At 57.7% G+C, this 13,618-nt stretch overlaps 5 non-coding genes and 1 pseudogene across 5 annotated transcripts; all 6 read left to right on the top strand.

The window, feature by feature from the left end:
• The first annotated feature begins 349 nt into the window (after positions 1-349).
• On the top strand, positions 350-540 carry LOC148630630 (U2 spliceosomal RNA). Its single transcript, XR_015935093.1, has one exon. It is a non-coding gene; the product is annotated as a U2 spliceosomal RNA (small nuclear RNA).
• A 5,907-nt stretch (positions 541-6,447) lies between these two features.
• On the top strand, positions 6,448-6,641 carry LOC148630629 (U2 spliceosomal RNA). The gene has a single exon (XR_015935077.1). It is a non-coding gene; the product is annotated as a U2 spliceosomal RNA (small nuclear RNA).
• Positions 6,642-7,488: 847 nt separating this feature from the next.
• LOC148630628 (U2 spliceosomal RNA) lies at positions 7,489-7,679 on the top strand. The gene has a single exon (XR_015935092.1). It is a non-coding gene; the product is annotated as a U2 spliceosomal RNA (small nuclear RNA).
• Positions 7,680-8,526: 847 nt separating this feature from the next.
• LOC148630627 (U2 spliceosomal RNA) lies at positions 8,527-8,717 on the top strand. The gene has a single exon (XR_015935090.1). It is a non-coding gene; the product is annotated as a U2 spliceosomal RNA (small nuclear RNA).
• Positions 8,718-12,074: 3,357 nt separating this feature from the next.
• LOC148630626 (U2 spliceosomal RNA) lies at positions 12,075-12,277 on the top strand (annotated as a pseudogene).
• An 847-nt stretch (positions 12,278-13,124) lies between these two features.
• Positions 13,125-13,315, top strand: LOC148630625 (U2 spliceosomal RNA). Its single transcript, XR_015935089.1, has one exon. It is a non-coding gene; the product is annotated as a U2 spliceosomal RNA (small nuclear RNA).
• Positions 13,316-13,618: the final 303 nt, after the last annotated feature.

The raw sequence follows: 13,618 nt of genomic DNA, 5'->3' as shown, positions 1-13,618 counted from the left end.
GCTGCCCCTTGCCTCTGCCCGCAGGTGCTGGCGCTCGGCTTTGGCTTGCAGCCGGTTGGGCGCAGCTGCTGCCGGTGGGAGGGGCCTAAGCTAAGGAGGCCGGGCGGCTGGCGCCCCCTGCGGCTGCGGTCGTTGTCGGGCCGTTGACAGAAGATCAAAGAGCAGGGCCCCCGCCCGGGACTGGCAGGAAGGCAGGCGGGCAGGCAAGAGAGAGGGGGAGCAGAGTCCCGCGGCAGGCCTCTGGCTGCAGGGAGGCCGGCAGCTGCGCGGGTCCCGGGCTCCAGAGGAGTCGGCCTGCGCCACTGTGCGCCAGCGGAACGCCCGCGCGTCGGTCCGCGCCTTTGTGGGCATCGCTTCTCGGCCTTTTGGCTAAGATCAAGTGTAGTATCTGTTCTTATCAGTTTAATATCTGATACGTCCCCCATCGGGGGACCACATATTAAACGGATTTTTGGAACAGGGAGCTGGATCAGGAGCTTGCTCCGTCCTCTCCACGCATCGGCCCGGTATTGCAGCGCCTCCGGGAGCGGTGCACCACCTTCTCTCAGCGGTGAAAAGACAGACGTAGGTAGCTAGGTAGCTAGCTAGCTAGCGAGCGAGCGAGCAAGCAAGCGAAGTGGACTGGAGCTCCTTCTTCTCGGGTCTCGTCCCTCGTCCCCCATCTGTGTGTCTCTGTGTTCTGTCTCTCTCTCGCCCTCTCGGTTCCCGTGCTCCCTCTGTGCGCTTTCCCGCGTCTCGACTCTCTGGGCAAGCAGGCCGGCCCCCTTTTCGGCTCCCGTGCGTTTTCCCTCCAAAAAACTTAGGTTTTTCAGCCTTTTCCCAGGGAGGCAGGCGTGGCTTGCTTGCTTGCTTGCTTGCTTGCTTGCTTGCTTGCGTGCGTGTCCGTCCCCGTCCCTGCAGGCGGGCCCCTTTCGACAGCTGGGCGTTTTCCCTCCAAAAAACTTAGTATATCCACCTTTTCTTTCTTTTTTTTCGGCAGGCAGGCAGGCAGGCGTGTGTGCGCGCGCGTCCCCGTCCCTCCCTCCCTCCCGAGAGAGAGCTGCCCCTTGCCTCTGCCCGCAGGTGCTGGCGCTCGGCTTTGGCTTGCAGCCGGTTGGGCGCAGCTGCTGCCGGTGGGAGGGGCCTAAGCTAAGGAGGCCGGGCGGCTGGCGCCCCCTGCGGCTGCGGTCGTTGTCGGGCCGTTGACAGAAGATCAAAGAGCAGGGCCCCCGCCCGGGACTGGCAGGAAGGCAGGCGGGCAGGCAAGAGAGAGGGGGAGCAGAGTCCCGCGGCAGGCCTCTGGCTGCAGGGAGGCCGGCAGCTGCGCGGGTCCCGGGCTCCAGAGGAGTCGGCCTGCGCCACTGTGCGCCAGCGGAACGCCCGCGCGTCGGTCCGCGCCTTTGTGGGCATCGCTTCTCGGCCTTTTGCCTAAGGTCGAGGAAAGAGGAGGGACAAAGAACACCACATTTGGAGTGCGGAAGGACTACTTGGATTTTGGACCCCGGACCGGATTTTGGACTACCTTTTGGATTGTGGACTGCGTTTTCTACGTTTGTTTGTTTCACTTGGGGTGAGTAGGCTGCTTCGGCAGCCGAAAGGCTGCGCTCACGATGGCTGCGGACCCCGGGATGGCGAGGAGGGCTGGCGGGGATCCCAACCTGAAGTGGACCATCCGCTTTTACTGGAGAGCGGAGACGGAGATGCCTGGGAGAGAGGCCTTTGAAGAGGATGTCCTTTTCAGGGATCTGGGAGTTGCAGTGGAGGAGATCCTATGTTTGCAGGGGAACCGGGTACAGCGATACATGGACACCACCTTCATGGACGCCAGGATTCACCAGAACACGGTGAAAAAGGTACTGCAAGCCCAACAAGAGGGGAAGCTCCGTGAGTATGAGTGCACAGGACTGCAAGGAAACAACAAGAGGTGGGTGATAGTCCACATGTTTAACCCGTTCATCCCCGACGCCGACGTTACCACCTTTTTGCGGCGGTATGTGGACGTGGTGAGCAGGCCTGTGACGATTCGGGATCGGAAGACCGTATGGGCGGGGAGACGAAAATATGAAGTCGAGTTGCGCAAGGAGCCCAGGTCCGAGGATGGCTTCTCCCACCCACCGGCCACCTTCGCAATCGGTTCAGGTAGGGGGTACTTATTTTACTGGAACCAGCCAGATTTTTGCCGCAGATGTCGGGAGTATGGGCATCGTGAAGAGGCTTGCAAGACCACGGAGTGTATGAAGTGTCACAGCCGGGACCACACAACGCAGCGGTGCCCAACGAAGGAGTGCTCGCTGTGTGGTGCTACGGGGCATCTGTACCGCCAGTGCAACCGTAGAGATGCCGACTACAACAGAGCCTTGTATGAGGGGGCAGCTCTGGCGGGGGAAGAACAGGTGGAGGATGACCCAAGAGAAGAGGGGGAGCTTTCCGGGAGGAAAGCGAGGAAAGGAGGAAGGCAACAGTTGGAGGCCGGACAGGGGAAGACAGGAGGACTGGAGACGGAGACAGACGTACGGCCGGGAACATCAAGGGAGGCAGGAGGTGCCGGCCCAAGATGGGCGGACGTGGTGAAGGCCCCGAGGGCGGTCGAAACATCGGTGGTGATGGCGCCATTAGAGGAAGAGAGGATGACGGTCCTTGCGCCCTCGGGGATGAAGAAGCAAAAGCGGCAGCGGGACGGGAAGGCAAAGAAGGCGACTCAGGAGAAGAAGAAAAAGACGGCGGAAAGAGCAGAGCTGGAAGATCTACAGGAAGAGACGTCAGAACCCGAGAGGATGGAGGAGGAGGAGCCCCAGTCGGAGACAAGCGACTCGGAGCCTGAGAGCGCGGTAGAATCTCTTCCCCCAGGACAAGGGGATGGACCTGGCCGGGCTGCCTTCTCAGTGCCGTTGGCTGCACTGGCAGGCGACAGCCCGTACACTGGCGGTGCGCCCGACACACCCACTCCTGTGCAGGAGTCGGACGCGAGCCCTTGGACGCCCCGACAGTTCCTGGAAACATCTGACAGCGGCAGTACATCAGGGGCGGAGAGCTCATCCGAGCCCGGCCCCGAAATAGGAATGGAGAGTGACGCCCCCCCAGATCCACCATGACCTTCACGGTAGCAACTGCTAACGTGAGGGGTTTGAGGGCACGGGAGAAGCGAGCGGCAGTCTTCAAGTACCTGTCCCGCAGGAACTTGGATTTGTGTTTTGTCCAGGAAGTCCATTTAAAGGGCCTTGACGACGTCAGGACCTTCTCGAAGGAGTGGAGGAAGGGTCCTTCTTGGTGGAGCGTCGGAGGGGTGAACTCCTCTGGCGTCGGCATCCTGTGCGGTTCGCCAGGGTTCACCGCTCACACGGTCAGCTCGGTGATCCCAGGACGTCTGCTGGTAGTGGACGGGAACTGGAAAAACATCAAGATTAGACTTATCAGTGTGTACGTCCCAGCAGACAGACGTCAGCAGGGCTCCTTCTTGAGAGATTTGGAGCCCCTGCTGTATACCAACAGAGAGCTGATCGTGGGCGGTGATTTCAACATCGACCTGGGGGATTCGCACGGCGAGGGAGTTCACCTGTTGAGGTCCTTAATTACGGACTTCAGCCTGCGGGACGGGTTTGCCAACACTGCACACCACACCTGGGATGATGGAAAGGGAATTTTCAGACGCCTGGACTATGTCCTTTCTACTGCAAAGTGGAGGATTCTAAGCAGGCAGGTGACCCCTACCTGGTTCTCGGACCACCAGCTGCTCTCAGTCTCTTTCGGTATTGAGGACCCCGGTTTCCGGGCTGGCTACTGGAAATTGAACCAACAGGTTCTACAAGAGGCGAGATACCGAGAGAAGATTGTGACAGTGCTGAAGGACTTTGAGAAGAGGAGGGAACTCTTTAGTTCAGCGGTACACTGGTGGGAGGCCTGCAAAGACACCATCGCTTCGGTCACCAGGAGGTACTGTTGTATCCGGCGGAGCCTGGAGGACCGCCAGTGTACCAGACTGCAAGAAGAGCTGGAGGCACTGTACGAGCAGCTGAACCAGGGGGGCGCCTTCAACGGCGAGAGAATCGCACAAGTAAGAGGCCTGCTTAGAGACAAGTGGTTACAGAGAGCCAGAGACTTCCTTTTTAGGCTTCAGGGAGTTTGGCGGGAAGGAGACGAACGCTGCTCGCCCCAATTCTTTGGGGTGGTGCGGCAGAAACAAGAGCGGAAGCTCTTTGAAGCCATTCGGAAGGAAGACGGGACTGTAACCACGGACATACCCGGGATGCTGGAGTGTGCCACAAGATTTTACTCAACCCTGTTCGCGGAGAAGGAGACGGATCCCAGCATCAGGGATAGGCTTCTGGAAGGTGTGGAGAAGGTGGTAGAGGACCCCTCTACACTGGTCGGGCCGGTGTCAGGGGCAGAAATCAAGACCGCAATGCTCGGCCTGAAGAAGGGCACTGTCCCTGGCGCGGATGGCCTGCCGACTGACTTTTACCACGCCTTTTGGGAACAACTGGAGCCTTTCCTGGTGCCGGTTTTCAACGAGGCCCTGGATAAGGGCAGCCTGGGTTCTAGTATGCAGACCGGCATCGTCTCCTTGCTCTACAAAGGAGGAGACAGGGCGGACCTGGGGAATTGGCGGCCTATCCAGCTCCTGTGCACTGACTACAAGATCTTGGCCAGGGTGTTGGGAGGCCGCCTGAGAACGGTAATGCCAGTGATGGTCCGGGCGAACCAGACATGCAGCGTGGCAGGACGCAAGATCAGCTGGAACCTCCAGCTGACCCGAGATGTCATCGCTTGGGTGGAGGACAGAGGCCTGCCACTCATGCTGGTGAGCCTGGATCAGACGAAGGCTTTCGACCGGGTCCATCATGAGATCTTGTGGGCACTCTTGCGCAAGAAAGGCCTACCGGAGACATTCGTCAAGTGGGTCAAGGCGCTATATAATGGTGCCAAATCCCGGGTATGTGTCAACGGCGTAGTAGGAAGGAGCATCCCTGTAAGCTGTGGTGTGCGACAAGGCTGTCCGCTTTCTCCCCTGTTGTACGTCATTTTCCTGGAACTGTTGTTGGATGAGCTACGGAAAGACCCCGGAGTACAAGGCATTCAAGTGCCAGGTGGCGGGGGGCAGGCGGTCAAGATCGCCGCCTACGCGGATGACGTCACGCTCTTCCTGAGCTCTGAAAGTAGCTTGGGAAGAGCCCTGGCCATTGTGGAGGATTTTTCTAGAGGCACCGGCGCCCGTTTGAACCGTGCCAAAAGCCTGGTGAAGCTGTTCGGGACCTGGTTGTGTGAACCAAAAACCTTGGGTGGCTTAACGAGGACGACAGGGCCGATGAAAATCCTGGGGGTCCTTTTCCACAACTCGGACCCCCCCACCCTGAACTGGGAGGCCAGGTTCCGGAAAGTGAATCAGAAACTGGGCCTTTGGCAGAAGCGGTCCTTGACTTGGATCGGGAAGGCGCTGGTGCTGAAGGTTGAGATCCTGCCCCTTCTGCTTCACCTGGCGGTAGTGTACCCCCTACCTGTCGGAAAACGGAAGGAGCTGGTCAGACTCATTTTTGGGTTCGTGTGGGGTCAAACCTATGAGCGCATTAAAAGACCTGATATGTGCAGGCCCATAGAAGATGGTGGGAGGGGGATCGTGGATTTCCCACTGAAACTGGACTGTGCGTTCACGGCCAGCCTGTGTGTGATCCTGCACGAAAACCCGCCCCACCTGTGCAGCCGATTTGTGAGCCTTTGGCTCACGGCGAGCATGCGTCACTTGACCGTCTGGAACAACAGGACCCCAAAGGCAGAGCGACTCCCACCGCACTACCGTCACGCAGTGCGGTGGCTGCGGGCGCACCCGGAGGTCAAAGAAGGCACGACAACGCTAAATCACCGACTGATGTACAAGATCATTCTGACATCAGAGCGGCCGGCGATTCCGGGTGTGTCAAGAGAGATCTGGCAGCAGGCCCAACCCAAGGGCCTGGACAACAAGCTCAAGGATCTGAACTGGCTTGGAGTGTGGGGTCGTATGGCGGTGAGGGCAGTGATGCATGCTCATGGCCTGGCGAAACAGAGTCAGTGCCCAAGACATGGCTGCACAGGTGAAGAGACCGTGAGTCACGTCTTTTGGGAGTGCGGGTTTGTGCAGAGAGTCTGGAGTTCGAGCAAACGGCTTTTCGCACAGGTTGGTCTGGATGGCCCGCTGTCACTGCGCACAGTGATGAAGGGCGTACCCGGTTCCCGCAACTGGAATACGAGCTTCCTCCTGTGGCTCCTGATCAGCATCACGAAAATCTTCGTGTGGGATGCCCGTACTGAACTGATCAGGCACGGGGTGGAGGTGTCGGTCGCCGGCATCCACAGACGGGTGAAGACGGATATAATCCGAAGGATCAGATGGGACATCATCAGATGGGGGTTCGCAGCATCGAAAGAAAGGTGGAAGGGTTTGATCACATGGGTGTGAGGACATTGGCGGGTAGTATAAAGTGACAGTGTTTTTTGTACTCTTTTATAATAAAAAAAAAAAAAAAATAAAAAAAAAATCTGTTCTTATCAGTTTAATATCTGATACGTCCCCCATCGGGGGACCACATATTAAACGGATTTTTGGAACAGGGAGCTGGATCAGGAGCTTGCTCCGTCCTCTCCACGCATCGGCCCGGTATTGCAGCGCCTCCGGGAGCGGTGCACCACCTTCTCTCAGCGGTGAAAAGACAGACGTAGGTAGCTAGGTAGCTAGCTAGCTAGCGAGCGAGCGAGCAAGCAAGCGAAGTGGACTGGAGCTCCTTCTTCTCGGGTCTCGTCCCTCGTCCCCCATCTGTGTGTCTCTGTGTTCTGTCTCTCTCTCGCCCTCTCGGTTCCCGTGCTCCCTCTGTGCGCTTTCCCGCGTCTCGACTCTCTGGGCAAGCAGGCCGGCCCCCTTTTCGGCTCCCGTGCGTTTTCCCTCCAAAAAACTTAGGTTTTTCAGCCTTTTCCCAGGGAGGCAGGCGTGGCTTGCTTGCTTGCTTGCTTGCTTGCTTGCTTGCTTGCGTGCGTGTCCGTCCCCGTCCCTGCAGGCGGGCCCCTTTCGACAGCTGGGCGTTTTCCCTCCAAAAAACTTAGTATATCCACCTTTTCTTTCTTTTTTTTCGGCAGGCAGGCAGGCAGGCGTGTGTGCGCGCGCGTCCCCGTCCCTCCCTCCCTCCCGAGAGAGAGCTGCCCCTTGCCTCTGCCCGCAGGTGCTGGCGCTCGGCTTTGGCTTGCAGCCGGTTGGGCGCAGCTGCTGCCGGTGGGAGGGGCCTAAGCTAAGGAGGCCGGGCGGCTGGCGCCCCCTGCGGCTGCGGTCGTTGTCGGGCCGTTGACAGAAGATCAAAGAGCAGGGCCCCCGCCCGGGACTGGCAGGAAGGCAGGCGGGCAGGCAAGAGAGAGGGGGAGCAGAGTCCCGCGGCAGGCCTCTGGCTGCAGGGAGGCCGGCAGCTGCGCGGGTCCCGGGCTCCAGAGGAGTCGGCCTGCGCCACTGTGCGCCAGCGGAACGCCCGCGCGTCGGTCCGCGCCTTTGTGGGCATCGCTTCTCGGCCTTTTGGCTAAGATCAAGTGTAGTATCTGTTCTTATCAGTTTAATATCTGATACGTCCCCCATCGGGGGACCACATATTAAACGGATTTTTGGAACAGGGAGCTGGATCAGGAGCTTGCTCCGTCCTCTCCACGCATCGGCCCGGTATTGCAGCGCCTCCGGGAGCGGTGCACCACCTTCTCTCAGCGGTGAAAAGACAGACGTAGGTAGCTAGGTAGCTAGCTAGCTAGCGAGCGAGCGAGCAAGCAAGCGAAGTGGACTGGAGCTCCTTCTTCTCGGGTCTCGTCCCTCGTCCCCCATCTGTGTGTCTCTGTGTTCTGTCTCTCTCTCGCCCTCTCGGTTCCCGTGCTCCCTCTGTGCGCTTTCCCGCGTCTCGACTCTCTGGGCAAGCAGGCCGGCCCCCTTTTCGGCTCCCGTGCGTTTTCCCTCCAAAAAACTTAGGTTTTTCAGCCTTTTCCCAGGGAGGCAGGCGTGGCTTGCTTGCTTGCTTGCTTGCTTGCTTGCTTGCTTGCGTGCGTGTCCGTCCCCGTCCCTGCAGGCGGGCCCCTTTCGACAGCTGGGCGTTTTCCCTCCAAAAAACTTAGTATATCCACCTTTTCTTTCTTTTTTTTCGGCAGGCAGGCAGGCAGGCGTGTGTGCGCGCGCGTCCCCGTCCCTCCCTCCCTCCCGAGAGAGAGCTGCCCCTTGCCTCTGCCCGCAGGTGCTGGCGCTCGGCTTTGGCTTGCAGCCGGTTGGGCGCAGCTGCTGCCGGTGGGAGGGGCCTAAGCTAAGGAGGCCGGGCGGCTGGCGCCCCCTGCGGCTGCGGTCGTTGTCGGGCCGTTGACAGAAGATCAAAGAGCAGGGCCCCCGCCCGGGACTGGCAGGAAGGCAGGCGGGCAGGCAAGAGAGAGGGGGAGCAGAGTCCCGCGGCAGGCCTCTGGCTGCAGGGAGGCCGGCAGCTGCGCGGGTCCCGGGCTCCAGAGGAGTCGGCCTGCGCCACTGTGCGCCAGCGGAACGCCCGCGCGTCGGTCCGCGCCTTTGTGGGCATCGCTTCTCGGCCTTTTGGCTAAGATCAAGTGTAGTATCTGTTCTTATCAGTTTAATATCTGATACGTCCCCCATCGGGGGACCACATATTAAACGGATTTTTGGAACAGGGAGCTGGATCAGGAGCTTGCTCCGTCCTCTCCACGCATCGGCCCGGTATTGCAGCGCCTCCGGGAGCGGTGCACCACCTTCTCTCAGCGGTGAAAAGACAGACGTAGGTAGCTAGGTAGCTAGCTAGCTAGCGAGCGAGCGAGCAAGCAAGCGAAGTGGACTGGAGCTCCTTCTTCTCGGGTCTCGTCCCTCGTCCCCCATCTGTGTGTCTCTGTGTTCTGTCTCTCTCTCGCCCTCTCGGTTCCCGTGCTCCCTCTGTGCGCTTTCCCGCGTCTCGACTCTCTGGGCAAGCAGGCCGGCCCCCTTTTCGGCTCCCGTGCGTTTTCCCTCCAAAAAACTTAGGTTTTTCAGCCTTTTCCCAGGGAGGCAGGCGTGGCTTGCTTGCTTGCTTGCTTGCTTGCTTGCTTGCTTGCGTGCGTGTCCGTCCCCGTCCCTGCAGGCGGGCCCCTTTCGACAGCTGGGCGTTTTCCCTCCAAAAAACTTAGTATATCCACCTTTTCTTTCTTTTTTTTCGGCAGGCAGGCAGGCAGGCGTGTGTGCGCGCGCGTCCCCGTCCCTCCCTCCCTCCCGAGAGAGAGCTGCCCCTTGCCTCTGCCCGCAGGTGCTGGCGCTCGGCTTTGGCTTGCAGCCGGTTGGGCGCAGCTGCTGCCGGTGGGAGGGGCCTAAGCTAAGGAGGCCGGGCGGCTGGCGCCCCCTGCGGCTGCGGTCGTTGTCGGGCCGTTGACAGAAGATCAAAGAGCAGGGCCCCCGCCCGGGACTGGCAGGAAGGCAGGCGGGCAGGCAAGAGAGAGGGGGAGCAGAGTCCCGCGGCAGGCCTCTGGCTGCAGGGAGGCCGGCAGCTGCGCGGGTCCCGGGCTCCAGAGGAGTCGGCCTGCGCCACTGTGCGCCAGCGGAACGCCCGCGCGTCGGTCCGCGCCTTTGTGGGCATCGCTTCTCGGCCTTTTGGCTAAGATCAAGGTTCAAGTGGCTTGACCGCAGTTCCGAGGTCTTAGTCAGAGGGTCGGGAAGGCGGCGGAGGAGGCGACGGTGGAGGCGGCTGTTGGAGGCAGAGTCAACCGGAGGGGAGAGGACGGAGCGATGGAGGCGATTGGCGGAGTTGCGGCTTCGGCAGGCGGAGAGTGGTTGGGCAGAGAGGGACGGTTGCGGAATTCCGTTCGTTTCGTATGGAAGGAGAAACCGGGAACCGAAAGGATGAAGAGAGAGGAGTTTTCGGACATTGTGCTGATCCAAGCTTTGGGCGTGGAGGTACCGGATGTTTTTTGTTATCAAGATTTTCCTGGGAAAGGTATTTTTGATGTTTCTTTTATTTCGGAGAAAGTTTGTATGGAGAAATGGAATGTTCTTCAAGATCAGAAGGAGAACTTGCCCTTTGTTAATTTTGTTATAGAGCCATTGTTTGCCAGAGAACTAAGGCCTTTGACTGTGCATATGCATAATCCGTATGTGCCAGAGTCTGAGCTGGTATGTTTTTTGAGAAGATTTGTGGACATTCAAGGGAATGGTGTAAAGGTTATGGACTCTAGGAATTTCTGGACGGGGAAAAGGAGGTACATGGTGCGCTTAAGGACTAATGCATCTGAGAAAGGTGGGTATGTTCACCCACCAGCTTTCTTTACGATTGGTTCGAATGGAGGTCACCTGAATTACCCTGGGCAGCCATTTGTATGTCGGAACTGTGCAGCGGAGGGTCACGTGGCAGCTGAATGCACTGTTATTTGTTGCAGAAGGTGTGGGGAAGTAGGGCACAGGGCAGAGAAGTGTGCCAAGCCCTTATCTTGTAATTTGTGTGGTGAAGCAAGCCATGTGTATAAGAACTGTTTTCAAAGGTCAAGGAGCTATGCAGGTGCAGCCCGGGCTCGATCGACTGCTGGAGAGTCCTTTGCAAGGAGGACGGGAGCGGCTCCAGGAGAACAGAGGTCTGCGGGGAAGGAGCCTATGGTGGCGGCTGGAGGTGTGGCGGAGAAAGATGGAGGTTTGGTGTTCCCTAAGCAGGGAGGGGGTCTGGAGGAGGTCACCGAGATGGTGGAGGAGTTGGTCGAAGAATCAGGAAGGATGTCGTGGGCGGAGAGTGTGCCTGACATTGAAATGGATGGTGATGAGGGGCCTTCGGGGAGCCGGGGGATGTCTGTTCCAGGAATTCCTAGTCGGAAGAGGGTGGCGGATCCGGATCCTGAGGAGGTGAAGGGTGACGACGACTCAAGTGGAATAGGCCAAGTGGCGGAGAGGGGAGTCTCTCGCAGGAAGAAAGTGGCGGCTGGTGATCCTGAGGAGGTGGAGGACGACGATCCAAGTGGGGCTGGTCAAGTGTCGGAGGGGGGTGAGGGTATTGACTGGTCAGTGGCTCAGAGGGGGAAGGGTAAAGGGAAGGGTGTTGTTAGGCAAAAGGAGGAAGTGGGTGGGCAGGCAGTGGAGAGCGCAAACCCCTTCGCTGTTCTAACTGTTGATATTGATTCTGAGAAGGAGGAGGACGATGTCCCAAAGGGGGAGGTGCTGATGGGAGAGGAAAAGTCAGTAGAGGGTTTGGGGCGTATGACGGATTTTTGGGATGAAGATATTGAGTGGAAGCAGTGGAGGGAAGAAAGGAAAGGTTGTATTCATCTTAAATGGCCTTTGAGGAAAAATAGAAAGGGGTTTCGAGGGGTAGTGGATAGGGATATGTGGGAAAGCCTTTTTGAGGCTTTGGATAGGAAACGGGTGATGGCTGTGTCACGGTATATGGAAAAGGAGTTTCCACAGCTTCTTTTTGAATACGCGTTTCCGGAAAAAAGAATGTTTAAAGGGCTACGGGTGTCGGGGAAAGTTAAAGCGGAGTGTAAAGATGCTTCTGTTACATTTGCTAAAATGTTGCGTAACAGGGGAAGTGAGAGTAGTGTTTCAGATGATGTCTGTGCTTAGTTGTATTTAGGATGGGTTTGTTCTATGTATGGTTTTGGTTTATTGGAATATGTTCTGTTTTTAAGTGGGTGTGATGGGAGGCGTGTGATATTGAGAGGAGAGCTGGTTTTGTGTAGAGAATTAATATAAGGGGTGGGAATGTAAATGAGATGTTGGTGGGGAACTGTTTCATTATGTTTTTGTAAATTGTAATGGGATGCAGACTGTATATAATGGGGTTAAGGGAATGAATGTATTGTAAGTTTGGGGATGGGGGTTTTGGTTTAATTTGCATAAGGGGCGGGAGTATGGAGATTAGTGGGGTTTGAGACTGTGTAATAGAGTTAAATAGATTTGCGTTTCGTAGGGATTTTGCTGTGTAATAATTTGTTGAAAATTGTATGAGAAATGTTGTTAGTATTCAGAAGTTGTTGTTAGTTGACTGTTGAATGGAATTTTTGTGTTTAACAGAATTGTGGGTTGATATGACTTAAGTTGTTACTATGACTAATGTGTATTTGAGTTTATGATGTGTTTTGTGTATATTTGGAGTTTTTTTGGAATTTCTTTTGTAATTTTGCAATAAAAAAAAAAAAAAAAAAAAAAAAAAAATCTGTTCTTATCAGTTTAATATCTGATACGTCCCCCATCGGGGGACCACATATTAAACGGATTTTTGGAACAGGGAGCTGGATCAGGAGCTTGCTCCGTCCTCTCCACGCATCGGCCCGGTATTGCAGCGCCTCCGGGAGCGGTGCACCACCTTCTCTCAGCGGTGAAAAGACAGACGTAGGTAGCTAGGTAGCTAGCTAGCTAGCGAGCGAGCGAGCAAGCAAGCGAAGTGGACTGGAGCTCCTTCTTCTCGGGTCTCGTCCCTCGTCCCCCATCTGTGTGTCTCTGTGTTCTGTCTCTCTCTCGCCCTCTCGGTTCCCGTGCTCCCTCTGTGCGCTTTCCCGCGTCTCGACTCTCTGGGCAAGCAGGCCGGCCCCCTTTTCGGCTCCCGTGCGTTTTCCCTCCAAAAAACTTAGGTTTTTCAGCCTTTTCCCAGGGAGGCAGGCGTGGCTTGCTTGCTTGCTTGCTTGCTTGCTTGCTTGCTTGCGTGCGTGTCCGTCCCCGTCCCTGCAGGCGGGCCCCTTTCGACAGCTGGGCGTTTTCCCTCCAAAAAACTTAGTATATCCACCTTTTCTTTCTTTTTTTTCGGCAGGCAGGCAGGCAGGCGTGTGTGCGCGCGCGTCCCCGTCCCTCCCTCCCTCCCGAGAGAGAGCTGCCCCTTGCCTCTGCCCGCAGGTGCTGGCGCTCGGCTTTGGCTTGCAGCCGGTTGGGCGCAGCTGCTGCCGGTGGGAGGGGCCTAAGCTAAGGAGGCCGGGCGGCTGGCGCCCCCTGCGGCTGCGGTCGTTGTCGGGCCGTTGACAGAAGATCAAAGAGCAGGGCCCCCGCCCGGGACTGGCAGGAAGGCAGGCGGGCAGGCAAGAGAGAGGGGGAGCAGAGTCCCGCGGCAGGCCTCTGGCTGCAGGGAGGCCGGCAGCTGCGCGGGTCCCGGGCTCCAGAGGAGTCGGCCTGCGCCACTGTGCGCCAGCGGAACGCCCGCGCGTCGGTCCGCGCCTTTGTGGGCATCGCTTCTCGGCCTTTTGGCTAAGATCAAGTGTAGTATCTGTTCTTATCAGTTTAATATCTGATACGTCCCCCATCGGGGGACCACATATTAAACGGATTTTTGGAACAGGGAGCTGGATCAGGAGCTTGCTCCGTCCTCTCCACGCATCGGCCCGGTATTGCAGCGCCTCCGGGAGCGGTGCACCACCTTCTCTCAGCGGTGAAAAGACAGACGTAGGTAGCTAGGTAGCTAGCTAGCTAGCGAGCGAGCGAGCAAGCAAGCGAAGTGGACTGGAGCTCCTTCTTCTCGGGTCTCGTCCCTCGTCCCCCATCTGTGTGTCTCTGTGTTCTGTCTCTCTCTCGCCCTCTCGGTTCCCGTGCTCCCTCTGTGCGCTTTCCCGCGTCTCGACTCTCTGGGCAAGCAGGCCGGCCCCCTTTTCGGCTCCCGTGCGTTTTCCCTCCAAAAAACTTAGGTTTTTCAGCCTTTTCCCAGGGAGGCAGGCGTGGCTTGCT

The sequence above is a fragment of the Lepisosteus platostomus genome, unplaced genomic scaffold (assembly GCF_059453375.1).
Source record: "Lepisosteus platostomus isolate fLepPlt1 unplaced genomic scaffold, fLepPlt1.hap1 Scaffold_93_H1, whole genome shotgun sequence".
In the NCBI taxonomy this organism is placed as follows: Eukaryota; Metazoa; Chordata; class Actinopteri; order Semionotiformes; family Lepisosteidae; genus Lepisosteus; species Lepisosteus platostomus.
Note: the sequence above shows the minus strand (reverse complement) of the source record. Positions and strands in the feature narration are given on the sequence as shown.